Source organism: Agelaius phoeniceus, chromosome 5 (assembly GCF_051311805.1).
Source record: "Agelaius phoeniceus isolate bAgePho1 chromosome 5, bAgePho1.hap1, whole genome shotgun sequence".
In the NCBI taxonomy this organism is placed as follows: domain Eukaryota; kingdom Metazoa; phylum Chordata; class Aves; order Passeriformes; family Icteridae; genus Agelaius; species Agelaius phoeniceus.
In genome coordinates, this window is record NC_135269.1 from 29,827,952 (window position 1) to 29,840,441 (window position 12,490).

A 12,490-nucleotide genomic window follows, 5' to 3' on the forward strand; every position below is an offset into this window, starting at 1 on the left:
GCGAAGCGCCGGTCACGGCGGGCGCGATTGGCGCCGCGGGGCGGGCGCTGTGCGGGCCCCGGGCAGCGGGAGGGCCCCGCGGGGCCGGGGCAGGCGCCGCTCCAGGGCCGCTGGGGCGGTGCCCGGTGCGGCTGCGGGGCGCGGGAAGGCTGCGGTCTGTGCCGGCAGCTGCCGTGGCATCGAGCCCGCCGTAGGTGTGCGAGGCGGGGCGGCGTTCCCTGAGCGTACATGGGGTATGCACATGGCTCGGGTGCCGTAACAAGAGCGTAACTTTGGCACTGTAAGTTAAACCCCTTTTGGAAATAACTTGATTTTGGAAAACATGCTCTATGCAGGCTGGGGTGCGGGCAGCTCAGGCTGGTTTGGTTTCGTTTGTATTATATTACTTGCGAGCTCAGGATGGACAAAAGCCCTCCCCAATGGTGCCAGTAGGCTAGGACGAAGTCTACTAGCTCCATACTTTTATTATCATCAGACTGTGGTCATAAAAATACCCCAAACAACTCACAAAACCCATCCAAAATCAAAACAAGAAAATGCTGCTCCTTTCAATGTCCCGGATTGCTGTCAACTGCAAGAAGTCATCAATGCTTTCAGTGGTTGCACATGAAAGATTACTCAGCCGTGTTGGCAGACAGAAGGTTGTGTGTCCTTATTTTAGTGGTGTGATTGTAAAAATTTCCCATCTCGAGTGTTCCATAAACTTTTTCCTTCATCTGAACCTTTTTGCTGTTCAGCAGGCTCTCTTGTGCTTCTAGGGTGGACCAATGTGCTTTAAACTACTATTCTGCTTGTTTCTTGGTGTTCCAGAACACCTTTTTTTTTCATCCTAGTATTATTTTTTTAACAGTTTTGTTGATCTGTAACAAGTCAGACTTTTTATATGCTGTTTATGGCATGTATTGAAGGGAGATTGGATTGTCATCACTGGTTGCTCTGGTCCTTAGTGAAATTTGGACCTTCTCTTCTTCAGAATATGAAGTAAGTGCAATGAATCAGTGCAATGTCACGCTTCAGAACCATGAAAGCTGAAGGAAAGAAAGCACAATTGTAATGAGTTATATTATTTTGCCAAAGTTATAATAAGCTGTAAAGTCAAACACCAAGAGATTAAGATACTCCATATTTAATTTGCTTTTCCACATTAGTTACTTGTATAAACATATAGGTTTAAGAAGGCCTCTGCCAATTTGCCACTTTTGCTGCTTAGCAAATGGACTGGCAGATAAGATTTCTTCCTTTTCTGCTCATTCAGTGCAGATTCAGGTCTCATTTATTGCTGCTTGTTACCAGTCAGGCCTCAGGCTGCATATGATTTTAGCAATTTAATGGATCTCCAGTCAGGATAAATTCTTTATAAGTTCTTTTTATTTTTTTTTTAATAATGAGGGAAGGACCAATACCTAATTAATACCTGAAATTTTTAGTTCAAAGGTTACCCAAGTTAATATTGGAAGGCTTTGAGAATACTGAGGAATGCTTTTGATGCTTGTATTCATAAATTTGTCCATGATACAGGGCAGGGAGTGTGGTGTAGTCAGCTGAATTCTCATGTCATTTAAAAGACGCATCTTACATCTCTATAAACCAGGTAGATGTCATTCATCAAATGCATAAAGCAAAAAAAAACCCTTGTCATTCTTTTGCTTTTTAAAACAGACCAGGGTAGAACTCATTTTTGTTTGGGGGTTCCTTGAGCTAGTGTTTCAGGGTTTACCTTTCAATACAAACCCATTTTTAGTCTTCCACATGGATCTTTCCGGATTAACTTTTTGTTGTTGTTTTTTGTTTTGTTTGTCTGGGAGACTTCACCTCTCATGGATTTGGAGGAGGCTCAGAAATAGGCTTTATACTTAATGAGAGCACTGTCCAAAGATCAGATGACCTTAGGCCAGGTTTTCCACTTCTGTACAGCTCACCCCTCCCACCCCCCAAAAACAAACAAAACATTTGGCTGCCAAATCAGAACACAACACACAAATCTATCTCTTGTGAAACTCATGGTTTCCTTGTCACGTATTGCAGAGGTAAGGGCTGGAAGTCAGAGCTCTGTGAGATGGGCCAGTCAGTGGCTGGCTGTAGTTACAGCTTCTAATCTTTTTGTTTGTTTGTTTTATTTTGTTTTTGTTTTGAGAGACAGAAGCTGAAATTCATTGTGCTGTGCATTCATCTTAAGTGCCTGAAATGACTATTTTTTTTTGTTTGGAAATGAGATCCTTAAACAGTCCTTGGTTTTTAGTCATCAGGAGGCTTGAATCTTCAAAGTTTTTGTATTTTTTTCAATTGTTTATTTTTTCTTATAAATCTAAGTAATATGGTCCTTGTATACACTGAAATCAGCATCAACTGTGTGAAAAAGTCATATAATCAGTGAATAATTGATATTTACAATGCTACCAGATACTTACATTCATAATAGATTTGTAACAATGCATTGCTTTGTATTTTCTTAGTGCAGTGTATGAATAGTGGGTATCAAATGGCATATATTGCTGAAAGGAATTGCTGCAATGTGGTACCAAAGATGTATTTTAATCAGAGATGGGGTTTTTTTTGTCTGCTTTTTTTCTGATGAGTGTCTCTGGATTTTGTGGTTTAGCTCTAGTAATTGTGAAGTAAGTGGTGATACCTTGAGGACAAGTGTGAACCAGACCTGAGTATACAACCCAAGGTGCAAAGAAGGAGGTTCAAAAACCTCTACATTCAGGTAAAAATTATTTATCTCCTAGCTGTAGTTACACTTTGAAGTGAAGTCTGCTTAAGTGCAAAGGAACAATTTTCTTTTCCTTGAGAAGAAAGAAACAGGTTTAAAAATTTACAGAGTAATTAGATTTTCCAGTTCCCTTGACCTACATTTATTGCTGAGATTAGAAACTGCAATGTTCAATAACTATGTTCTGGCAAGTTTTATGTGACTTTCTTTGCCACTCTTAGTTTATTATGGTTAATAAAAAAGAAATATTTGCTTTGGAGGTACTTTTAGTGCTCTGCTTAATATTTGCTCTGGAGAGGAACAGATACCTCAGATTTTTTGCACCTCTTCACATAGCACATCCAATTAATGACTTTATGTTAGGGAAACCAGTGTCTTTAGTTATTATTCTAGCTGATCATTTGCTCTGCCACATTTATAACATTTTTTTTTTTGTTATTCAACAGCTAAGCCAGCACAAAACCCCCAAAGTTCAGGAGCAAACAGTATCTTAAGAATGCATCCCTCTAGTGCTGCATAGCCTGGGCATTTGGAACAGTAGGTCCTCATCCAGCTGCTCTGAGGCCAGGTGAAAGGCTGCCTGGAGCTGCAGCCTTGTCATCATTTCAGCAGAAGCTGCAGTAACTGCAGTGCTGAGGCTGGAAAGGTTAACTGACTGCCAGACTGGTGAGCAGCTTTCCCCAAACTAGAAAAAAAGTCTTGAACATGTTGGAATATAAGAACATCTGGTTTACGGAAAATGTAAGGATTCATTGGGTTAGTTCTTATTTAAGTTGATTTACTCCACCAAGATACAATAGGAGGGAGTAGTGATTCTTCTGAGATTTTATATATTTGGCAGGAAAAAAATTACTTTAGGTAAGCAAGCAAGTGAGAACTGTGCCAAGCTAGCTTCCCTGCAGACTTAAAATATTATCTTTTTAATGATTTAGCAGTTATGAAAATGCCAGCATTAGTCTTAAAATAATTTTAAGTGCCAAAAAATATGCAAAAGGCTTGCCAATTCATACATGCACTCTCTTCTGGTAAACACTGAACAGGAAGAACTTTGAAAAATGGAGCACTTACATATTTCTAAATCATGCTGCTGCATAAAGAAGCTTTTATGAAGTAAGTCCCACATTATCTTTTCCCTTAGAGCCAGATTGTCACCTGGCTGTTGTCAGCTGCACTTTGAAGAAAGTACACATACGTGCTCATTATAACAGGAGTTGCATTCTCCATCCATGGGGCTCCCTAATTTTCAGGTGAATCTGGACCACTGCTACAGATGCCAGCAATTTTTTTTTCTTTGGTTTATTGTTGTTGAACAACAGGTATGAACTGTATGCAATTACACTGTTACTGTCTGCCAGTCTAGCTTTATAATCTTGACTTTTATCAAAAAGTATAGTTTGCACTGCTTTGATGTCTGGTAAAAGTGACCCTGCCAGTAAAGATAGGGATTGATATCAAATGCTTATGAATGGGGATGAATAATAGTCACCATTTAATGAAAGGGGGAATCAATTAAATGCAATTATGTTCATTTGAATGTAGACATCTGAGCACGATTCTTTTTTATATATTTAGAGAACTGCCTATTTTTTGTGCTTTTTTTTTGTGCCCAGTGAATTCTGATTGATTTGGATTTGCTTAAAATTGAACTTTTAGTAAAATAGAAAAAGTACTACTTTACATAACTGTTTAGCATATATTATTGGGCTTCTGTGATAAAGTTGTTTTGACAATACTCAACTTCATTCAAAGTACCTGAAAATTTTTTTGAACTAATACAAAATTATTTTATTTCCTCATAGAGACAATACAAAATCTAAAGGATTTCTCCAAATTCCATGAAATAAGTTAGTAGAAATTAAGATCACTGTTAGGTATTTCAGATTTTCTGTAAGATTATGTAATTTTAGATCTGAGGTTAAGCTCCTAAGGCCATAAATCTTTGTTAATTGTATCTCCTGTTGTTTAGTTTTAAAGTCATAAATGTTTCTCTCATGAAAAGTGCATTACACAATAGGGTCCTTATTATTTTCTCCTCCTTAGTTATGAACTCATTGCCATAACACTTTTTAAATTCAAGTTTTGATTTAATTCTGGTAGTAGACTACTTATAGTGCAAGTGGGTGTAGTTTGGAGAGACTATATGGCTTACTTACAGGCTTGTTCAGTGATAAAGTTATGCCTTCTAAGTGATTGCAACGAAATCCTGATTTAAGTGCAAAGAAAATCAGAAGTGTGGCTCCATGAAGATTGTGATAGTATGGGGTTCTTTGTTGATCCTCATTCAGTTTCCTGGATAAAAAAGGTAAAATTTGTCTAGGTTTTGAGGAGTTTGGCTTATTGGAAAGATAGGACTTCACTTATTCAAAACTATGAAAATACCCAGATAGTTTTGGAGGTCTACCTGTGGTTAAGATGTTATCACTCCCAGGGCAGCAGCAAGCCTGTAATAAATACCAGCTGCTCCAGTGTCCTGGTATAATGTACAGAGGAAATGGGACCATGAACTGAGTTGCCAAGAGATGGACACATGTTCTGTTTGGCTAAATCTGTGCAGTGTGTTTTCCAGCCATGGGCTGAGGGAAAGAGTTTATAGTGGCCTTACATCAAAACCATGCAGCTCTTTCTGGCAGAAGCTACTCACTAGAAGCCAGGTTAATAATAAAAGGGTTGCTGTATTATTATCAGTGCATCAAAAATGGAAGAATAGAATGTCATTTACGCAATCTTCTTTCCTAATCTAACAAAAGTCTTCTTGGCTAGACTTGGCACTCAAGTCTCATAGAACAGGTTATTTGTTTATTATGTTTATTTTGTTATGTTTGTGTAGCCAGGTTACAGACTATTTGACCCTGTCTGTTTCTGATATGACTTTACATAAATCTAGCAGAAGAGTTTGAATGACAATGCACATCTTTTTTGACTGTAAAAAAATGTAATTTGTGGCAGAAACACTGGGGGCTTGACCAAGGTTTTACGAGGAAATGTGCTAAATAGCAGTGGAAGTTATTTTGTGTACCTGTGATTTGAAGAAATACTTGAGATAATTACTAAAGGTAATTCCACATGAGCAGTAAACACTTATTAAATTTTGCTCTTATATCTGGTAGAATTTAAAAGGTAAATGGAAAAAGTGATTACTGCAAAGGTGTGGTGGCAGAGAGGGCAGTAAAAAACCCTGAGTGTTCCTCTCCATGCTTTCATCTGAAGATTTAATTCCAAAAGTGTTTAGACTTAATTCTAAAGGTTCTTGACCCTTATACATTTCGTCAGGCTTAACATTTCTTGTTGGAAGCTCCCTTTAAAAAAGAGTAGATAATCAAATCATAGAATCATTTAGGTTAAAAAATACTCCAAAATGCTGATCGATACATACAACAGTATGGGTGGAGCAGATTTATAATAGGTAACCCACAAATTTTAATCATAGTTAGTCATTATCATCTTTATGACCCATTACAAGACTCTTAAGATTGATTATGGGCTTCTTGAAAACATCCAGACGTGCAAGCTGCTCATTGCTCTGTTTCTACGGGAATTTTTGATGACTGAATGTGTTACTGGCTTTGGAACCAAATTGCAGTGGGGCCTGATATTATCACTTATATTTCAGTGCTTTTGTTTCAGGCTGTGGTTTGGCTACTGTTGCTAAATATATGCAGCAGAGCTGTTTGCAATTTAAGAGTTGAACCTCCTGGTGTTAAGAGGCCAGCAGAAGGTAGCATTTAAGCTGTGCCTGAGGGCTCTGCTGAGGTCAAAGGCACAGATGTGTGCCTGGTTTGTTTTTGTGCACAGAAAATCGTGCAAGGACAGTCTGTGGGCAAATGGAAGATTTGCATATAAATGTACATGTTGGTAGCAGTAGGAAATCACTCTGGTGGCTCTTGATTTTAGCCTAGTGATTTCCATATGCTTTGGGTTCTGTTGCTCAACTGCTGAGCAGGTGGAACATGTTTTCTGTGTATGGCCACAATAAAATGGTATTGGTATGGGGGATGGACTCAAACATGAATATGTTATTAGAGCTAGCCAGCTTCAACTTCAGTTTTACTGAAGAATTGTATTTATCTTGACAGATTGTATCCAGAAAACTTTCCAGTACCTGTGAGATGGAATCTGTGCTCGAGAAAGATCATCAGAATGGTCAGATGGTTGGAGCACTAAGACCCAGTAAGCTCCAAATTAGGAAAAGCCAAGTAGGGAATTTCTAGTTGCTACTCTGACAAGTGCACTGAGTGCTTTCCTTTATTGCACAATCCACATGAATTATTTAAATGTTTATATCTATTTAAATTTAAATTATTTAAATTGCATATTTTGATAACTATCTATTGAAACTTGTTCCTTTTTGTAAATATTTTTCCTCTCATACAAGTAGTATGAAAGTGGTTCACTACTTGTGTGTCAGTAGTCTTGAGATGCATTCAATTATAGAATTTTTCTTAATAGTAATTTCAATTTCCCAAATTTTAGGAAGATAGAAGAAAAAAAAATGCACTTATGCACAGAATAAAATCAAGTTTTCCTCCTGGAGTTTCTCCAAAGTTAGCATATCAGGTTTTAGTTACTACTTTATAATAATTACTTTTTGCTTCCAGTAGAAGCTGAGTAAATGGTTACTGAACGTTGTCCTGAGAAACAACAAATGTGGACAATTTCAAATCAAAGACTGGGGGTGTTTGATTCTGTAATTCAACTTGTCATTGAGCTGTCTGTTAACAGCTTCACATCTTGCAGTGCAATGAGGCTCAGATTTTACTATTGTCTAGGTTACAACTGTTAAAATATTGATGGCAGTGGTATTTACTGTAAGTATGCTGTAAATTAAAACCTGTTCTATTGTTACTACTTGTAAAGCTGAGCCACAGTGGGAGTTGATCTGTCCATTGTTTTAATAAAGTTTCCTATTTCCTTGGTTTGGGATGAAATCCAGCTGTTTTGGATTCTTCCATAGAAAAAAAATGTTTTCTATTCTGGTAATAAGTGTTTCTCAGGAGGAAAAGTTTTGTTATTGTTTTAGGATTTATCTGGTCTGCCTGTTGTTCATATTGATAGACAATGCCTCTTCAGATTATAGCCTTGTCTGAAGTCTGCTTTTTAAAAAATATTCTACCTTTGCTGTATTACTTCATTTGTTGTCCTATTAAATTAAATAACCAATGCAACAAATTCTATCCTTTCATCATGCTTGTGCAAGCTTTGTAAGTTTACTTCACTGTCTGTATTACACAGAACTGTTCATGTAATCTTAGTTGACTTACATTATGACATTCTAGCTCTATCTTTATCAAGATTTCCTAAAATATTGTTTTCAGCTTTATCTCAATGCTCCCTTTCTTATGTGACTGTGCATGTGAGTTTTCAGGGATGCTGCTGAGTTCATCTCATTCTCAACAGGTCAAGTGGAATGTAGAGGGCTTACAACGTTTTAGCAGTTTTATGCATATTTAAATTAAAATTTGGCTTTATAAAGCTTCATTTTCCATTTAACATAAATTTTAATATTACTTTTTCTTGGGTAAAGTAGTAATAAATTATTAAAATTTCTGATTAAATTAAAAATGATTCTTCTGAATGACTACTTAATATTTTCACTGTGGAAAAAGGGTAGGTGAAAAAAAAAGTAAAATTTCTTAAAAGACAGTGTATCTCCTTAAATTACAGGTATATAAACGAAAACTCTGGGATAAGCGTTTAGGGTACACCTTTATTCTAGTTTTAGTGGCCAGTTTTAACATTTCTCACAGGGTGGAAAAGGGTGAATTTTCTTATGATTTTTTGTATTATTTCCTGAACCTTACTGTTACTATTTTTAACAGTTTAGATAAGGCATCTTTATATAGGAAAGAAATTTCTGGCAATAGCAATGCATTACTGGAAGCATAAAAGATGTCACAAACAACCCTTTCTTTTTTTTTTTTTTTTTTTTTCCTAATGACAGTTATAGACCTGATTTATGTGGTTTGGTGTTTGTCACTCTTTCCTTCTGCCTGCATAATAAACATTAATCCTAGAGAAAGACCAAGGATCCCATGGATTGCTAGTATTAGCAGGAGGCTTGTAAGAATGATCCACCAAGGACAGTGCTTTACTACAGATCTTGTCAATTTGAGTTTTAAAGAAAATGAAGATATTGTGGTTTAAATTAAGTTGGAAATAGGATTTAGAATTTGACTGAGGACAAATCTAGTTTAGATTGGTTTGAAGGCATTGACTTCACAAGTCATATCCTGATTATGGAAATGCTAAAAGATCAGTTGTATTTGCAACTGCAAATTTGTTGCTATTCAAAGTGGTGACATGTCTTTTGAAATCATCTATTAGACTCAAGATACTTGCCTTGAAATGTGGCTGAAACCAGATTTTGCAATTGAATACTTGGAGTTTTTGCAAATGTTTTTCCCCTGATAGTAGGACCAAAAGTGCAGATAATTTCTAGAGATGCATTGTAAGTGGCACCAAACAAAGTCCACTAAAATAAATAAAAACTGAGCACATGAATTAAAATTCTGTAATATAAATGGTGAGCATGTGCTTTTTAGATTTTATCTCTCTTTCCTTTTCTGATTTTTTCTGATTATCTCAAAGATTTTTCCTTTTATCTTTTGTTTTACCTTGGGAAGTGTTAAACCTCTTTGTATCAGTTTTATGTAGTATTTATATCGAAGCTGCTGCCAGATGGACTTTGTCAAAGGTCTGTAAAGTCTTTTGGGCCTTTCATGTATGTGAAAGGGACCTGAATAGATCCAGTTGTGGAATTGGTATTATGCTGGGTAAGACTGCTGTGAGTTTAATGTGTAGTGTTGCCCTAGTATTAAAGATCATAAAACCAGTTCATGCTAAACCTTGGAAAATGAGTAATAATTAGATATGAATTGTTTAGTGTTGACTCCAGTGGCATGCTTTCCTTGTTCAATGACACTGGTGCAGTCCCTTTTAACTATGAAGTAATGTCTGCCACTCAATTTGTCCTCAGTTGAACTCAATGTACAGGCTCTTACATAATAAAGTGCAAATAACAAAGAATGAATATGTAGTACAATTACTTTATTATAAAAATTTAAAATTGATGCTGGCATTACCCATTCTCAACAGTTTTTAAATACTGTGTTGTGTGCATTATACAGAGATGGTAGTTTATTTTAAGGTAAGATTGGTTCTTTCACTGTTTTTCCTGTTGCAATGATTTTGATTCATTCAGAGAAACTGCTTCAGTAGATTAATTTCTAAAGGTACTGTAAAATTCGTTCTTATGTTAAGGATTGTAAACTTCTACAGATGTGACCATAATTTTTCTGCCTTGGCAGATATTTTAAGACATCTTTCATGTCTATAGCTATTGAGCATTTTCCACATTATGAGCTTCAACTGGATGTACAGTGTATTACCTCATTGACATTCTTAGTGAATAAACTTTAAATACTAAACCCAATTTTAAATGTAAAATGATATAAAGAAACTATACTTTCATACATTTTCTTTTTGAGTAATATTTTATGAATCCAGCTACTTAAAAATGTTATTTCATCATAAGAACTCTGGAGCACCTGTTCAACGTGGTATAATAGAAACTCAAACTGGATGTTCTTTCATGTTTGACTTTTCATCTGAACCATTGGCTGGCTCTACTTCATTGGCTGCTAACTAGTGCATACTCCACATTTTCTTTCTGCAACCACAAGAAGAAACTTCTTAACACACTGACCTTCCTCATTCAGACTTGGTAACATCCTCATCTAACATAACTTGAAACTCAGATTTGTGAGTAATATATTTGTGCTGTAAAAGCTGAAGAGTACTAGAGGAGGAAGAGGGTGTGTTTGAGTGAGCACGGGGAAAAGAATGTGCTCGGAAACATATAAGGCAATGTGTGGAGCCAACCTGACAGTAGGTATACAGGGTTGTCCAGGGAATGGGTGACTCTTCCTGGGTGTGCTGAAGGGGCAATGAATTTTTATTAAGGGCAGAGAGATACACAGCTGAATGCTTGCTTTTAAAGAATTCTCTGTTTCCCAGTTCCCTTTCTGCTCTTCCTTTCTTCCCTTTATGCCTATTTCTACAGTGATAAGGTTATCTTGGCAGCAAGGAAGTTATGTGAGCCATTACCATTCCTAATAGAAGGGCAGTAATGACTCTTCTGCTATGTGGAAGGGCTGGTCTGCTCAAAGATTGCTTCACCTTTTCTTGTAGTTGACTGTAATCCAACAGACAGCAATAATAACAATAACAACAAAACCACAAAAACAAAAAACCCAAACCAAAAGCCAGGAAGATGCTAATTGATTTAGATATCTAGTATTTCATTTGCATTTTGTTTACATTTCACTTATTTTGAGGCTTCCATTGCTCTTCAATTTCAAACAGCTTTACTGAATAGCCTGAATGAGCTTGTAAAAGATGGACAAGTGTTTTTCCTTCACACAGGTTCTAAGTCTTGAAACATATTCAGTGACTCTCTTGAAATATAGTATTATGTCTGAGTTATTCCACTGTAGAAAAACATACAGGATGAGATAGGATAATCTATGGAAATGCCTTTCCTGGGATGGGTGATCAGAGTTAATGGTCTCCATTGCCCTTTAGGAGATCTTCCAAGATATTTAGTGGGTGCTGTAAAGTTGCATTGCAGAGCATGGGAGGCTGAATTCTGACAGAAAAAGGCAGAAGTGATCAAATGGTTATTTTCTTTCTCCTGTGCCTCATTTTGGTGAGCTGTATGCCTTAGTATAAATCTGTTGTGTTAATTCTTCCCACTAAGAATTTTAGCCAAGCTGATTATTGATTGTGTGCACAGTACAGAGATGGGAAGTAGGATCTACTCTCTGCCCTCATCTCCTATTGTATCTCTTGGTGACTTTCTATAATTTGGTGACAATGCTGTACTTACTCTTTACTGGTGTTGGATAAAATATTTATTTGATAGTATGTGCTAATTATATTTGTGGTAGTATGTGGAGTAGTATTTTCAGTATGCATTTTTAAGAGAGTAGAAGACTCCTAAGAGAGATTAAATTGATGTAGGTAGTAAATACTGTGGGTTTTGTGTCTTGTCACACATAAAAGCCTTTAATATTTGGTAATTCTTTTCCCCTCCTCATCTCCTACTAAAAAATAAATCAGTCCTGTATTTTTCTGTATTTTTCATTTTCATAATTGAAAACCTACAGGATTTGGCCCATGGCGGTTTTCCCACATGTTGCACTCTTTTATACTACTCAAATGATCTCTAGATCTGTATTTCTGAACAATTTTTACTTAGTAAGGTAAATGTGGATGTCTTATAAAAGTTCAAGCAAAATTAAATTTTACATTCTCAACATTCTCACATCTGTCTCTGATACTATGTTTTGCTATATGGAAGTAGAAACTTGGGACAACCAAAATAAAGTATGAGCATTTGATGTAAAAATAATGAATTTCTTGTAATTAAAAAAAATTCCCACATGGGCAGATAGTTCTAGAATTTGTCACATTAGGGTTTCTTATAACATCCTTTGAAGGATTTTCTTTTTTACAAGTGCTTCTGGAAACAACTGCATCACTGGCTTATCTAGCAGCATTATTTCTATGACTTTAATGGTAATCTTGTGCAGAAATGGGCATCAAAATGACTTAAGTAGGTAATTTAAGTAGTAACTTATATGACTCATCAAGAGTCACGTAAGTAGACTCAGATTAGCTGCGATACTGATTTTATGAACAAGGAATATTTTCAAACAGTAATCCAGGCCAGACTGGCCTCTATAAATACTAGAGAACTATTTTGCAAGGGTGAAGTAA

At 36.4% G+C, this 12,490-nt stretch overlaps 1 long non-coding RNA gene across 1 annotated transcript in view; it reads left to right on the plus strand.

The window, feature by feature from the left end:
• The window catches only part of LOC143694130 (uncharacterized), a 67,914-nt gene continuing 55,424 nt past the window's right edge, over positions 1-12,490 (plus strand). The window contains exons 1-2 of the long non-coding RNA XR_013182368.1: positions 1-280; positions 2,600-2,707. This is a non-coding gene — a long non-coding RNA (uncharacterized LOC143694130). The remainder of the gene's footprint in view (positions 281-2,599; positions 2,708-12,490) is intronic.